At 46.8% G+C, this 16,432-nt stretch overlaps 1 protein-coding gene and 1 long non-coding RNA gene across 5 annotated transcripts in view; one reads left to right on the plus strand and one right to left on the minus strand.

Annotated features, from left to right (window-relative positions):
* The window catches only part of IL16 (interleukin 16), a 72,736-nt gene continuing 56,304 nt past the window's right edge, over positions 1 to 16,432 (plus strand). The window contains exons 1-2 of one of the 4 annotated variants that reach the window (XM_083475297.1): positions 1 to 120; positions 9,421 to 9,785. The gene's annotated coding sequence lies outside the window, so the exon portion shown is untranslated. Of the gene's footprint in view, positions 121 to 9,420; positions 9,786 to 10,026; positions 10,160 to 16,432 lie in introns of those variants that run through there. The other 3 variants (XM_083475301.1, XM_083475296.1, XM_083475303.1) reach the window with 3 other exon arrangements.
* Positions 120 to 16,432, minus strand: part of LOC310693416 — a 37,275-nt gene continuing 20,962 nt past the window's right edge. Inside the window, exons 3-4 of the long non-coding RNA XR_014519154.1 lie at positions 2,011 to 2,187; positions 120 to 210 (exon numbers count right to left, since the gene is read on the minus strand). This is a non-coding gene — a long non-coding RNA (uncharacterized lncRNA). The remainder of the gene's footprint in view (positions 211 to 2,010; positions 2,188 to 16,432) is intronic.

The raw sequence follows: 16,432 nt of genomic DNA on the forward strand, positions 1-16,432 counted from the left end.
GCCAGTCTCACCGGATCAAAAAGGCACCTCGGCTGCATCAGTGGCACTCAACTCTTCTTAACGCAAACTTTTAGGGAGCAGAATTCTGGAAATCTGAAGACGGGGGTCGTCGTCTCGCAGGTAAGTGACTTGTTTCCTGTTTGGCTCGGCTTGCAATCATTTCTCCCGTAAAGTTTGGTCAATTGAACCGCTACTCAGCATGGGGACAGCCTGCTTTTAATTTGAATTTGGCAAACGAAAAAGAGGGAGGAAGAGCTGGTGAGAAGGCTTGAAGAGGCAAAGGAGCTCATTCCAACAATGGCATGTTGGCGAATTGTGTTTGCCATGATGAACATGTTAGTTTTTACACTGTCTTGAGAGACTTGGTGCGTTCTGCTAAGGCTGCATAGCCACCCTTTTGGAGTCTCCTAATTTTTTATCTTTTGTGTGTGTATGGGTATGGAGGAAGCTTCCAGACTCTTGCTGGGGTTTTTTTTGGGGGGGGGGGGTGTTCATCGCACACTGGCAAATTCAGGTTGTGCAACTAAAGTGGACTTGGCAGTCTTGCATAAGAAACCTGCCTTCAAACCAAAACCTCAAACCATTTTGTGCTTAAGGAAAATGACAGGAAAATGCACTGGGAAAGGTGGGTGAAGAATTGCTTGGGGCAACGTCATATACCCCCCCCCCCGCCAACAAAGCACAATGAATGTTCAATAAACAGATACCTGGAAGGGAGCAGAGTTTGTTTGCAAATGCCTCTAAAGTAGAGGTGAGTGAATCTGTCAATGTTAGTTCTCTCAATTGCTCCTTTTTCCAGTGTTAAATCCGGTTCTCTACATTTTCACATCAGTTTTTTTTTTTAAGCACATGAAAATTCATCAAACTCTAAATGTGAATTTCTCCTAATTTCTGTTTGCATGCCAATTTCCCTCATATACAAATTTTTGCAAAGCCATTTCCCCATAATATGATGTAATGTAACATAATATAATAATGTATGCTATTGTCACCAATACAGGCATATTTTTATGCACACTTTATAACCCAATATATGTTATTTGTTTGTGCACATTATATGGCTCTGCAAAATTTAGAGACCTGTGAATTTCCAAAGATGGCTGTGTTGGTTCATGTAACGATTTGGAAAGTGTGGTACGTTAGCCTCTCAATGTGAACTGAAGCAAATTTTCAGGTTGGAGAGCAAGGTTGCAAGTTCTCACAATCAGGTTGCTGCCCGGACAACTCAAAATAGCTGGAGTTCCTCCTCCCTAACTTGCTGGACTCCGCCATCTAAGCAGTCTGTCTTGGACCAACTTCAGTGTTAGGTAATTAGCAGCACCTAAAAAGGGATCAGATGAATGGAGCCATATTGAGGGCAACTGCATGTTGGTGGCACCAGGCTTCAAATCTCTGAATGATGCCTCCCAGCAACTCCCTAAAGAGGATGAAAAGCATGGAAGGGACAGGATGGAACCCTATGGGACCCCAGAGCACAAATACCAAGGGGCTGAGCAGAAGTTCCCCTAATGTCACTCTCCACTAGTGGTCCTGGTAGTAGGAGCAGAACTACTATAGTAGTTCCCCCACACCCAAGTTTACAGAGTTACTCCAGGAAATCATGGTTAATGGTATCAAAAGCCACCGAGAAGAGACCCAACAGGGTTGCATAGGTTACATCTCCCTTGGTATAGGTCTTTAACCTTGGTGACCTAGACAGTTTCAGTGTCAGAATGAGGTCTAACACCAGGCTGAAATAACCCTAGATCACCTGCTTCCTACAGCCATATCTACAGCTACTCAGCCACCACTCTGTTAGTCGCTTTGCCCAGGAAAGAGACATTAGTGTCCTAGAATCACAGAATTGTAGAGTTGGAAGAGACGCTTAGGGTCGTCTAGTCCAGCCCCCTGCAATGCAGGACTCTCAGCTAAAGCATCTATGGCAGATGGTCATCCAACCGCTGCTTACACACCTCCAAGAAAGGAGAGTCCACCACCTTCTAAGGAAGACCACTGTTGAACAGCTCTTACCGCCATAAAGTTCTTCCTGGCGTCTAGTTGGAATCTCCTTTCTTATAACTTGAAGCCAAGTTACTGTTGGGGTCCTAGCCTCCGGAACAGCAGAAAACAAGCCAGCTCCATCGTCCATTGTCCTTTAGATATTTGAAGATGGCCATCATAACTCCTCTCAGTCTCCTCTTATCCAGGCTAAACACACCGGGGAGGGTCTTTTAGGAATGGCCGCACCTCCAACTCTTTCAAGGCAGCCAGTATCACACCCTCTTGTAACGACATCTTGACCCCCACATCCTGAACCCATCCAGTGCACCCCACCCAGCTAAATTTGATAAGCTAAACGCCACCCAAGGACTTTCCCTTTGGATAGATTGCGCCCAACAATAGTGATCATTACAGTGGTACCTCTGGATGCGAATGGGATCCATTCTGGAGCCCCGTTCGCATCCTGAAGCGAACGCAACCTGCGTTTGCTCATGCGTGGGTCACGATTCACCACGTCTACACATGCGCATGACGTAATTTTGAGCGTCTGTGCAAGCGCAAGCAGCGAAACCCAGAAGTAATGCGTTCTGCTACTTCTGGGTCGCCGCAGAGCGTAGCCTGAAAACGCTCAGCCTGAAGCATATTTAACCCAAGGTATGACTGTATTTGAGACTCATCTGGATATTTCAGTGACTTCCATGGTGGCAGCAGGGAAAGGAGGAAGCTGGGAGCCCCACTGACATATGCCCCAAAACAGGGAGAGCGGTTTGGCACAAAGAGATAGCAGATGACATCCTGTGCCATAGGTAAGTGTGAGGCGATGCAAGTCAGACGGGCGTCTGAACTTCATCTATCCACTCACAGGCTGTATTTCTAAGTTAACCACTCTAGAAGAAAAAGAAAAATAGTCTTAGGCGTTACTCTGCACGGCTCAGTGGAAACTTCTGCTCAGCTCACAGCAGTGGTTAAAAAAAAAAAAAAAGCAAGCAAAACAAAACATTGGGACTGTATTAGAAACCAGACCAGGAAGAATAGGATACATTATAAGACTAGCTGCATGGTAAGCATTTAGTTTAATGGCGTATATTGAATGCTGGGTATTTTAAGTTTTAAAAACATAGACAACAAATGTGAGGTAAGGAAAGAGGTGGGGGGTGAATACGCAGTGTGGACCTAGCAGTTTGAGGGTTGTAGTCAATGCTAGTCCTACTCAGAGTAGACCCATTGATGAACAGGACTACCTTAAGTTCATTATTTTCAATGGGTCTACTCTGGCTACAACCCCAAGACATGTCTTCTACCAGAGGTACTACCCCCCTCCCCAGTAAAACCCCATACAACCCCCCTATAACTGCAGCAGGAACATTAGAAGCTGCCTTCTTCCAAGACAGATCATTGCGTGGCAAGTCCCCTCCCCCATGTGAAATGAAGACACTGGACACAGTATTTAAGGTTAATGGGCATAAAAGGCCACAACTTTATTGATTACAGAATTGGAAGGTATTGGCCTTAGGCATTGGCTCCTATCAACTACCCGGCATGGGAACCGGGAAGGGTTGTCCACAAGCCGTGGGAGTCCTGTTGAAGTACGCCAACTAGGATCCCAACGGGTATCACCGCTCTGGGGCGTGCCGGAGGCCCTTACCTCCCAAGGTTTCGGACAAGGCAACGCCCCCCGGAGTCCTCTACCAGACTACCCTTTTCTTTTGGGGAAGGTGATGGTGTTTCCTTCCCCCCTTCATTTGCATAACAATTGACCCCTGCCAATGCCTAACCGCCAATACCGAATAAGTTGTGACGTTTGCTACGAGGTAGGCAAAAAAACCAAAAGGCTCGAAGTGTGCCAACTTGGAAAAATTCCTACCAGGCCCCTTGCGGCGACCAACCGAAGTCCATAGCAAGGTCAAAGCTACCTAGAACCTAAAGGGTGGATGGGACGGGGAAAAAACCGCTCAGCTGGAACGGGGCAAAGAGGGCGGTCCCCAGGCGTGCCTAGCCTTAAATAGGCTAGGCCACGCCTCCCCGGTCCGCCGATTGGCGGGCCGGGTCGCCGACATGCTCGGGGATTCCCTAATCACACGGGGGCAATGGCCAGCCCCCGCGTGCGGGATGTGGGAGGGATTTCTGCCCGCAACCCCCTCTCCTCCCAGGTCGGAAATGGCTTTGCTCATTTTGCTCAATGTTGTCTTACACTGACCACCCAGGGTCTCAGGTAGGGGTCTCTTCCATCCCACACATTGCCAAGAATTGAACCTGGAGCCTTCTGCATGCCAAGCAGGAGCCCTGGCTCAGTCATCAAAGCCCGGTATGCAGAAGGTCCCAGGTTCAATCCCTGCCGTCGGCCAATAGGGTTGGGAGAGAACCCTGGAGAGTCACGACCCGTCAGTGTAGACCAGGCATGGCCAAACTTGGCCCTCCAGCTGCTTTGGGACTACAATTCCCATCATCCCTGACCACTGGTCCTGTTAGCTAGGGATGTTGGGAGTTGTAGTCCCAAAACAGCTGGAGGGCCAAGTTTGGCCAGGCCTGGTGTAGACAATACTGAGCTAAATGGACCAATGGCTTGACTCAGTATCAGGGCAGTCTCCTGAATTCTACCATTGAACGATGGCCTTTCCCCGTACAATAAAAACAATAGGCAAAAATGCTCTCGAAGACCAGGAGCTTTGGGTCAGCCAGATAGCTCAGTTGGTTAGAGCATGGTACTGATAATGCCAAGGTTGCAAGTTCGATCCTTGTTGTATTGGCTAGCTGCGTATTCCTGCACTGCAGGGGGTTGGACTAGATGATCGTCAAGGTCCCTTCCAACTCTGTAATTCTATGATTCTTTTCCATGATTCACACTACATTCCTGTTTTATTAGAAAATGGATTGGTCTGTAGCTCTGTTGCATTTATCACCACGGAGTAGCTAAAGAGAGCTACGAACCTAGCACAATTGCTACCCAATTTGCTGGGAAGTGGCTAACTCCCAATAATGGCACATTCCAGGTGGAAATATCATGCTGTGGTTAGTCACTAGCCCACCCCTTTGGAAAGCTGCCACCCACCTCCTTAGTTACAAGCGACAGATACATTCTCTCTATAAATAGGGACTGGAACTGCCAGCCTTACGTTGTTTAGTCTCAGCCTAAAGCGAAGCAAATGGGAATCCCATCTGCACAGCAACAGCCTGAAGAGGGTGTGGTTGGAAGCAAGAGTTGTTTTCTCTTGGAGAGCCTGTGCTTTTATAACCAGCTCCTTCAGGATCTGGAGGATGTCACAAGGTCCTCTTGCTATGCCCAGCTACGAAAGCAGGAGAGGAAAAAGTGAACCAAGACTGAGTTTTATAGAATGAACAAAGTGTGCTTAGTATTCTCTGCAGACAGGCGAAAGCTGGCCAAGAGATTTAACTGTTTCCTAGGGGAACCAGTTTTATCCTGGAAGCAGGGGCATTCCTGGGTAGGTAAAAGACTCCAGGGAACAAACTCACCATGCAAATTTGCATCAATAGATAGATAGATAGATAGATAGATAGATAGATAGATAGATAGATGTTGTTGTTGTTTAGTCATTTAGTTGTGTCCAGCTCTTTGTGACCCCATGGATCAGAGCACGCCAGGCACTCCTGTCTTCCACTGCCTCCCGCAGTTTGCTCAAACTCATGCTGGTAGCTTCGAGAACACTGTTCAACCATCTCGTCCTCTGTCGTCCCCTTCTCCTTGTGCCCTCCATCTTTCCCAACATCAGGGTCTTTTCCAGGGAGTCTTCTCCTCTCATGAGGTGGCCAAAGTATTGGAGCCTCAGCTTCAGGATCTGTCCTTCCAGTGAGCACTCAGGGCTCATTTCCTTCAGAATGGAGAGGTTTGATATTCTTGCAGTCCATGGGTCTCTCAAGAGTCTCCTCCAGCACCATAATTCAAAAGCATCAATTCTTTGGTGATCAGCCTTCTTTATGGTCCAGCTCTCACTTCCATACATCACTACTGGGAAAACCATAGCTTTAACTATATGGACCTTTGTTGGCTAGATAGCTAGATAGATCCATATTCAGGCCAATTGCCAGAGGAGAAAAACCAGCAAAGCTCTAGATCCAGCTACCTAGCTAATTTGTATACATAATAAAAACAAGAACAAGAAACAAACCAATACCTGCCCTCCCACAAGCACATTTAAAAGGAGGCCCACGGGGGTCATTTTACTGGACCCCGAGCTGCCCCCGTACCGAGCTGGCTGCCTGGCGAGTCCCTGTGCGCTGCGCTAAACCAGCACAGCATGGCGCAGGGACTCGCTTTTGCAACACCGCAAATCATGTCTGCGCATGCGCAGACGCCGGAAATCGTGGGTGCACATGCTCACGTGCACCCACAATCCAGCCCACACAGGGGGCTCCGTGGCAGTGAACCGGCCCAGGCAAGTTAAGCCTTGCTGACCCCTGGGATAGAGGATGTTAATCAGCCCAAGGTCTGCTTGAAGAGGAGTGTTTTCACCCAGCACCTAAAGATGTATGATGAAGGTGCCAGGCGAGCTTCTCTGGAGAGAGCATTCCACCAATGGGGAGCCACTGCAGAGAAGGCCCCGTTCTCATGTTGCCACCTTCTGGACCTCTCAAGAAGGAGGCACATGAAGAAGGACCTCAGGTGATGGTTGCAGGGTCCAGGTCAGTTCATAGGGGGAGAGGCGGTCCTTGAGGTATTGAGATCCTGAGCACATTCCTTGTCAAAGGTCAAAGCGCACAGTAACAACACTGATGCTTCTTCTCCCTCAGGAGGTTGTGGACTCTCCTTCCTTAGAGGTTTTAAAGCAGAAGCTGGACGGCCATCTGTCGTGGATGCTTTAGCTGAGATTCCTGCATTGCAGGGGGTTGGACTACATGACCCTTGGGGTCCCTTCCGAATCTACAATTCTATGAAGGACGTGTGCTAGGATACTAGAAGGTTCTTGTCCTGCCCTGCTGCACAGCAAAGCAAGTCCCCAACTGAGCTTAAGGCAAGGCAGCCTTTGGGTACTGCTTTTGTAACACAGCCCTATGGAATTGCTCCAGTAAGAAATGAGCTGAATATGAGCCCATATATAATAATAGCAACAAGTGCAGCAAAGTCCTGCTTTACCTAAAGAGGTCTAGCCTCCTCCAATAATCTCCTACTGTGACGGAGTGGAGGGACCTCTGAGTCAAAGGAGGGCGAGGCTGGTTCACCACTCACCACACCAAGGAGTCTGCCCACTTTGTATGGTACCCAACCCTCACCTTACCTCCATTCAGTAAGTCGCCACTGTGGGTGGAGGGCTCGTAATTTTGTACAGACTTTGCATGAATGGGCCATCCCGTAATTCTTAATACAAAGATGCAGAAAAGTCACCCACCCTCAGAGGATATTGTTATGTACTGAAGTTCTCACCCTGGGCCAGCAGGGGGATACTGTAGATAGTTCAGGTCCACATATGCAAATAAGGGATCGAAAGTGGTGTTCAGTGATTGGATAGTTACAGAAAATGGTTACTGTTGCGTTCTAGTGGAGCTCTATACTGTATAAGCAGGCTGACTGAACCCTTCAGTTCAGTTCTGTTCTGGCCTGTGAATAAACAAGAGCTGTTTGAAGAATCGTTGTGTCGTCTGATATGTTCACCCACAACTTAACAGATATATTCCATTATGTTCAGACCCAAGTCACCATTGTACACTTAACCACCCCCCCCCCATTGTGCAGAACAGCAACTCACACAGAATCACATTGGTGAACCCCTCTGAAGGTGGGCAATTCTTACTCTCTCTTTTTTGGTTTAAGAATGATGTGTAGCATGCCTTTCAATCTGGTGTGATATACCTTCAATCAAGGGTGGAGTTGGGGGCTGACGTTTGGGACTCATTCAGCAGAACACACACCCAGAAAATCCAGCAAAATGGCTTACCACAGGCATAGGCAAACTCCGGCCCTCCAGATGATTTGGGACTACAATTCCCATCATCCCTGACCACTGGTCCTGTTAGCTAGGGATGGTGGGAATTGTAGTCCCAAACATCTGGAGGGCCGGAGTTTGCCTATGCCTGGCTTACCACATTTTGAAGTAAATGAAGCAATAACGTTACCATCTAATGAGCCCCCGCCTAGGCTGATAAAACTGTTAAATCTAGAGGTGGGGCTGTGTAAGACCATTTTATCTAAGAGTACCAAATGGGGTACTCTTTATATCTATATTCCATTATTATTATTATTATTATTATTATTATTATTATTATTATTATTATTATTATTATTTCAGGAAAAGGTGTGCCTTGACTATGAGAAACTTAACCCCCCCCCTATATATATATATAATTTCAATTGGTTACACTGCGGATAGGGATCCTGTGGCTCTCCAGATATTTCTGGGGCTGGGATCAAACTTCCCCCCACCAGCCAGCATGGCCAGTAGTTGGAGCTGATGGGAGCTGGAGTCCAGCCATATCTGGAGGTTCACTGATCCCCCACCCCTGTATGCTTGCTTGGGGGATGGTGTGATGCAAAATACAAGTTCTCAACCTCGGTTTTCCATCTGTAAAATGGGATTAACCGTGACCTCATCACACAGGGTCACTGTGAAAACTCCCAGCATATGAGGCTGTAATGCCCTCATGCTTGCTGCAGCCTGTGACAGGACAATTGTAGCTGGTTGAGGTGGCAGCTGAGGCTGGGGTGGGGTGGCGAGAGAAAGACAGCGCGTTGCAGGTGAAGGGCTCGTGGGACATTTGTCACTCACAAAAGCCTCCATCTGGAAATACTCAAAAGGTAAGAGCCCTTGCTAGAGGAGGAGGAACTGAAAGCGCATGATTTAAAACAGCTGAATAAACTCTTAAGCCAGCAAAGGGGGAGTGTGTGTGTGTGTGTGAGAGAGAGAGAGAGAGAGGGGGGGGGGAGGGAAGGAAAGGAACCAACAACCAAGGACATTGGTGGCTCCAAAATCTTTGTATTATTGCCACATTATTCTTGCAAAGATCTCAGTGGTATTCAAGTCCACCCTTCCCTCTGCAACTGAGCCCTGCTGATCACTACATGGTTTTCATCCTACACACACACACACACACCATGCCTTCAACACAAGCATCTATGAAAGCCGTTTTTCACCAAGGCTGAAATGAACGAAGTACATTGGGTCTCCTCACCCCCCCTTCTTCTTTTGGGAAAAAAATAGTAATAAATGAATCGTTTCATTTCAACCTTGGGCAACGGGTTTTTAGGTGTTACATTTGAAATGAACCATGCAATTACATAGGAGCAGCCAGTTAACCAATGAGGGGAAGGGCATGGATTTAGGAAGATTATCTAAACAGTTGAACACATTTTCCATGTGTGTGTCAAAAAAGCTTGGGATGTTTGGGCTGGGCTGCCCCCCCCCCCGCCTCACCGCCTCTCCTGTTGTAGAAGGGAGTCGGTAAATGTCCAAAACGAAAGACTCAGGTTTTCGATTTCTGTTTGTGGTACAGGAAACTGGCGACGACAAATCTTGGTGGCCGATTCAGTGAAATAACATCTCCTCTACCCACACAGCCAGCTCCATCTCGAACAAGCTGGGCAGGAGATTGGAAGCTTAGCTGACTGAGCTATCCAGCCAGCCCAAAGAGGCAAATCAAAATATATTTTGCTGCTGAAGGAAGTTTTAAACTGAAATGTTACTTCGTGTGCCCTGGACTTACACCAAGGTATCTGAAAACTTTTATGGATTTACAGACTGGTTTTTAGCAACAGAACACAACTTTTAACCACTGCAGAAAGTTATTGCGTTGTGTATTCCACCTTGATCAAGCCACGACAATGAAATGCAAAGGATGGATCTGATCTCTTGATAATGGTGAGTGATTATTTTTAACCAAGCTGTTTAAGTTTCCTGTATGATGTTGTAAAGGCTGGGGCCACCTAACATTTGCTTGAGAGTAAGTATAATAGAATCCAGAGGGCGGTACTTCTAGATGGCTATGTTCAAAGAGGTTTAACAGGCGCCCACACATCTTTTGGTCGTCAAAATGAAAGGACTTCATTCAAGAGGCATAGTGATATATAAACCCACAACAGCAAATTCCAGAATTTAAATATGCAAGCTGAAATAAAAACAAAAACAAAAGCATTCAGCTGAATAAGGGAATACTTGAGATTGTAGCACTGGACAGCAGCATCAGTTGCCCACAAACATCACAAAGTCAGAGACACTGTGGGAAAATTAGATGGGTGAGTAGATTCAGTCACTAGTCGCTGCTTGAAAATAAAGCAAGGGAGGGCCAAGGCATGAGCAGCAGAGAGCCCTGCTGGGATACTGGTGCCCAGGCAGGTACCCAGGGATGTCAGCTGTTGACAATGGGCTTGGATGGAACCATCTAAGGTGAGGCAGGTGGTGACAAGGGAAATGGCTTTCTTGGTGGTGGCACCCTGCATGCGGAATGCTCTCCCTTGGGAGAGCAGCCTTCTCTGCTGTCTTTTATCTGTTTTATCTGAGCCGATTTATGCTGTTTTTACGTGCCTCTTAGGAAAATGGAAGCTGTCATTTCCCCTATGTATATCATTGTGTCATTTGTATGAAAATGCTATTGTTACATCGCCAGGATTCTTTAAAACGAACAGATTAACGTAAATAAGCAGGTGCAAGAAGCATTTATAAGTTTATTCACATCTTCGTTCACTCATATTTACTTATATATTCATTTATTTATATATTCATCTTAAGCTTCTCTGAAAATATTATTTCTGAATCTTAAAAATGAAAAGCATATAGATAAATGGTTGTGCAAATCAGACTGGAACTTCAGTGCTGGGGAAAAGGGAATGAACACCTTCTCCTATGTTGTTTCCCCATCAAAAACTGTTTTGGGTTCCCCCGCAACCTGCTCCCCAGAGGTGCTGTTTTCTCTGTCAGAGAAAACATAGCAGGGACATCTCTCCTTGGAGCTAGATTTGAATACCTGCTTAAGCTGGTATATGCAGCCCTGTCTTCCGAAATGTAAACCTGCTGGGTTACATAAGGGCTTTATGCTGAAATAACTAGCCGTGCCTACTATTAATGCTTAGATATTATAGGGGGGAGGCGGCAATAATAGGCTTTCACATCATGCCGGTTACCTGGGTAAGGAGCCAGGTGGCTGGCCGCAAGAGCTTAACAGTGATAATCTTTGGCAGCAAAACCTCACGTTAAAAATGAAACTCTGCTGACAACTTGGAGGAGTTGTCAGAATGTTGGGGGATCAAGGGAAGCGAAGGAACGGAGAGTTCAGAATTCATCCGAGACCAAAAAAAAAAAAAAAAAAAAAAAAGGAAGGAAAATTTTGAACTGAGCAGTTCTGCCTTTTGCTGGGCACATGAAACATACGACAAAAGACTTACAGAATACTTACAGCTAAATCCTTGCAGCTGAAATAACAACAGCTCCCAAAGATGTTGTGAATTCTTCCGACTCGGCCCCAGACATTTTAAGGGGCTAAAGGGGGCCGGTGGCAACATGCTTCTCTAAGCAATAGAGGGAAGCCGCCGCCCACCCCCGGCAACAGCAATATTAAACTTTCAGAAAACCTGAAATGAGCTATATTTAGTCCTTGCCGCTTCTTTGTGTGGGCCTCTTAGTGCATTGGCTTTCAAAGAAGAAGGAGCTTGCATTGACTGCCAAGCCCTACTTCCTAGTAGTATCATTTCTGTGGGAAATATTAAAGCCAGCATCACAAACGCAGAGCTGCAGCTTGGTGTGGATGGTACGGATTGGGCCCAGACTAAGGTAGTTGTGCATTGGCCTGCGAGCGCTCCAATTAGAGAATAGCCTTTACCAAAGGTGTCGTGGGCTTTGAAGACGCTCAAACTCTGGCTGAAAGGGAGAAACGTGCTAAGAGCAAGGCACGCTTGGCAAACCCTCACCGTGATTAACTCCCACCCGTGATTAACTCCCACCCGGAAACCTATGTCCCCACTGTGGAAGGATGTGTGAATCCAAAATTGGCCTCCACAGTCACTTACGGACCCACTATTAAAACTGTGTTCATGGAAGACAATCTTACTCGGCTACGAGTGATCGCCAAAGAAGAAGAGTTGCGCATTGAATTCTCGCTGGACTATGACTCACAGATAGTCTGGAACTGAACCTGGGAGGGCCAACTGCCATATTATTTTTAAAATATGGCTGGGTGCAATGGTGGGGAAATAGCCAAAGTGGGGAAGATTGTGGGATCAGCTAGCCTGTGTGCTTGCCAAGTCTGCTGTCCACGTGCTAATTGTTGATGCGCAACCTCCATGGCCCCTTGTCCCTTCTTAAAGGTAAAGGGACCCCTGACCATTAGGTCCAGTTGCGGACGACTCTGGGGTTGCGGTGCTCATCTCGCTTTATTGGCTGAGGGAACCGGTGTACGGCTTCCGGGTCATGTGGCCAGCATGACTAAGCCGCTTCTGGCGAACCAGAGCAGTGCACGGAAACGCCATTTACCTTCCCGCCAGAGTGGTACCTATTTATCTACTTGCACTTGGACGTGCTTTTGAACTGCTAGGTTGGCAGGAACAGGGACCGAGCAATGGGAGCTCACCCCGTCGCGGGGATTCGAACTGCCGACCTTCTGATTGGCAAGTCCTAGGCTCTGTGGTTTAACCCACAGCACCTTAGGGTTTTACAAATCTTTAAACCAGAGTTGAACTGGATAGCTTTCCAAATACAGGTTTCCTTCAGACAGAAGCTATCCTCTGTCAAGTAGGACATAAGACCAGCCTAGAAACTAGTCAGTGATGGAACTGAGTTGAATCTACACTAAAGAAACCTGGGCACTGTTCGGCTCCAGTTGTTATTCTCCAACTCCCATCAGCTGCAGCCAGCATGGACAATGGTCATGGATGATGGGAGATGGAGTTCAAAAACATCTGGAGAGCCACATATTCCCTACTCCTGTTACAGCCTATCTGACCACTGTTTCTATAGTATAAAGGGGAAGGGGTGATAAACCTGTGAAAATAAAGGTAAGAGCTTTGGTTGTGGTTAAAATAACTTCTATTTAGTCAAAAACCTCCATCTCCAAATATTCATTCAGTTTCAAATTCAAGTACAGTGGTACCTCGGGTTACAGATGCTTCAGGTTACAGACGTTTCAGGTTACAGACTCCACTAACCCAGAAACAGTACCTCAGGTTAAGAACTTTGCTTCAGGATGAGAACAGAAATTGTGTGGCAGTGGCTTGGAGGCAGTGGGAGGCCCCATTAGCTAAAGTGGTACCTCGGGTTAAGAACAGTTTCAGGTTAAGAAAAGACCTCCGGAACGAATTAAGTTCTTAACCCGAGGTACTACTGTATTTTTCATATTACCAGACAACTTTTCTTGAAAACTCGGGGGTTGGGCTGTGTGTCAAATGGTATTTTATAATACCTCCTTTAATTCAGGCATTAAAGGGGTCTTTATTTCAGCCTCTACTTTAGGAGTAACCACTTTAAAAAGAAGCCAGATTTTTTTTTTTTAAGAAACTAATATTCAAAATGTAGATGAAAGTCCACAAAAACGATTAAAAAAAACACCAGTCGTGGCAGTGCCAAATTGGCAATTTCATATAAATCACTACGGCTCCAAAGCCAAAATAATTTATATGCTGCACAGCAACCAGTTATTAGGGGGGAAAATAGTTGGTCATAAGATCCTAGGATCAAAACTGTGCGATTTAAAGGCACTCTGCTTGAAGTCATATTGCAGAACTGAGAAGAATATGGCAAAGAGTAACTATAATGGTCACAAGTGTTGTAACATATGGTCCCATTAATTCAGGCAAAAGTGACTGGGGCTTTTATTTATATAGTGCCCTATACCCGGAGGTCTCAGGGCGGTCCACAGAACAAAATCAAACTATAAAACCACAAAATATGTTATCAAAATAAAAGCAACAACCCAATAACCCCTTTTGAGCATAAGGGGGGTGGGTGGGAGAGAGATGAAGGCAGGACTATTGTGAGGCTGGTTCCAGGTCTAAATGAGTTCTCAGTGGGCTCTCCTTCATCCCCAGAGCTCCCTTCTCCCGCCTATGGCTATTCCTGGCTAGAGCAATAGATGGTATCAAGCCATCATTTAAGATTTTGGACACAGTGCCTGATGGTTCCACTGTTGTGGAGCATTGTGGGAAATATAGATTCACATGCAGCCACTTGGCCCAGGACAAGCGTCAGTTCCACAAAGCCCTGGTGGAATACTCCACTCCCAAAAGCTGTTCGAGGTGTTTGCATGCTGACCCTGGGGCTTGAATTCAAGTTACATGCGAAGCTGGGCTGCCCATCTAGCAGGTTTTCTGTTTTGAGACTTGGGGCGGGGGAGAATTTAGTTCAGTTCAAACTGAAATGTAAATCTACCCAATCCACACTTTCCAAAACAACAGAAGAACTGTGGCACAACCATCCTTCAAAATTTGCAGTTCTCTGAATTTAGTTGGGGAGCTCTCCAGCCAAGTAATGTGGACACAAAAACGCACATACTGGGGTAAAGTGTGCATAAAATGCATATATCAATGAAAATATCATTATATTAGGGGAAACTGTTTTTCAAAAATGTGTACATTAGGGAAAACTGCATTTCAGATAGGTGTCTATTAGGGAAATTTTTTTAATGTTAATGAATTTTCATTATAATTTTTTTGGAAAAGCCATCACATCAGTTTGCAAACCGAGCTTAAGCTCGGAAAGATGAAAAACCAAGAGAACGCGAAATTGACGGATTCGCCCATCCCTCATTGAGATTACTATCTCCATTATTCTATCAGTTATGAAAACCAACATATCGGGGAGCGTCCTTATTCCTCCAGACAAGCCAGGGTTTCTTTGCATGATTATCTGCAGGGAGTACACCCATTTGGGAACATTCAAAAGCAACATCCCCACCGTGACCTTCAACATGACATGGAAAAGTCCTTCCCAACCCCTTCATCCTCCTCCAGGTCTGAGGTGCCTTCTGTGTTCAAAGCCACCTAGTGAGGCCCTCTTCTTTTCGAGGTCAGGGCTCTCCTCATCAGCAGGCAAATTTATAATTTGTTTATTTATGCTCCCGCCTGCTGGCCTGCCACTGGGGGTCTGCTGCCCCAGACTTCCCAAATCCCTTTCCTCGCTTATCTGTTTCCTGCCTCTCTGCTAAAGCCCCCACTCCCTTTCATATGGCTGTAATCTCTCCTCTCCTAATGCACCACAGGTGATGCTCTGTTCCCTTATTCTGGCTTTAGTCAGGGTCTTACGCCTGCCTCTCATTTCTTCCCCTGTTTTTTGCCTGCTTATTACCCGGCCCTCGGCTTGTTTCTCCTCCTCCTCTGTTTCATGCTCACTCCCACATTCATGCTCCCGTTCTGCCCTCCATTCCAGTCCGCCCACTCTCACTCTCTCATCTTCACGCCAGGCTGCCATCCTACCTTCCCTCCCACGCTCTTCTTTCATTCCACCTCTGTCTCTCACACGCTCCGATTCATCCTTGATCTGCTGCTGCCTCTTTTACTGCTGCTTCCTTTCCTGTATTTCTATCAGCTCCTGCTACCCCTTCTCTGTATCGGTCACCGGCATCCACACCCAGTGCATTTCTTATCCTCCGTCAGGCTCAGCAGCGCTGCTTCATCACTGATCTCTCCCTTGCAACCTCACTTCCAGTCTGATTGGCTCACCTTTCAATTGGATTGTCAATACTTTGATGCACTGGAGAGGATGTCCCCTCAACCTCTCTTCACAAACCCTTACGTGAAGGGTCACCTTATCTCACATATGCCCTCTCGATTGCTTCTGTTTGCAGAAGTCCACTCCACTTCACTCCACCCACTCTCCTCTGGGGGCGGGGGACGAAGTTCCACATTGCCCGGGGGATCCCGGCCATGTCATCATCCATCTGGCCAATCCGGTGGCTGGGGGGGCGTGGCTGGGGTCATTTAAGCTTAGGCGCGAGCCAGAGGGCTTCCTCTGGGCTCGCTTCTTTAAACTCCCTCCCCCCTCCCTATTTTACGGGTTTTTGTTTTATCGGCCTTGCTATGGACCTCGGATGGTTGCCATTGAGGGGCCTGGTAGGAATTTGAAAATTGGCATGGGGCCTTGTGGTTTTTGCTTACCTTGTAGCAATTGTCACAACTTTGTAAGGTTTTGCGGTTGGGCATTGTTTGACCTTATGATGGGGGAGGGGAGGTGCGGCCATCACCTGCCCCTCCAAGCTTAAGGGTATTCCATTAAAGGAATCTGGGGGTGTGGATCTTGTCCGAAGCCCGGGGCAGGGCTAGGGCCATGACACGACCCCAACGGAAACATCTGGGGGAGCTCAAGTTGGTCTGCATCGACGTGGCTCCCCTTTCTGGTGGTTTACCCTTACTGGACTTCCTGCGCAATGGGCAGGAGTCAGATATAGTCGGATATACAGATATACAGACTCACAGTCTGTAATCAATAAAGTTGTGGCCAAAATTTGCCCAATTAACATTAACGTATTATCTGTGTCCTGGTGTCTTCTTTACAGGGGTGGCTGCGGGGTCTAGGTATGCAACTGG

The sequence above is a fragment of the Podarcis liolepis genome, assembly GCF_965112155.1.
Source record: "Podarcis liolepis genome assembly, chromosome: 14".
NCBI lineage: Eukaryota > Metazoa > Chordata > Lepidosauria > Squamata > Lacertidae > Podarcis > Podarcis liolepis.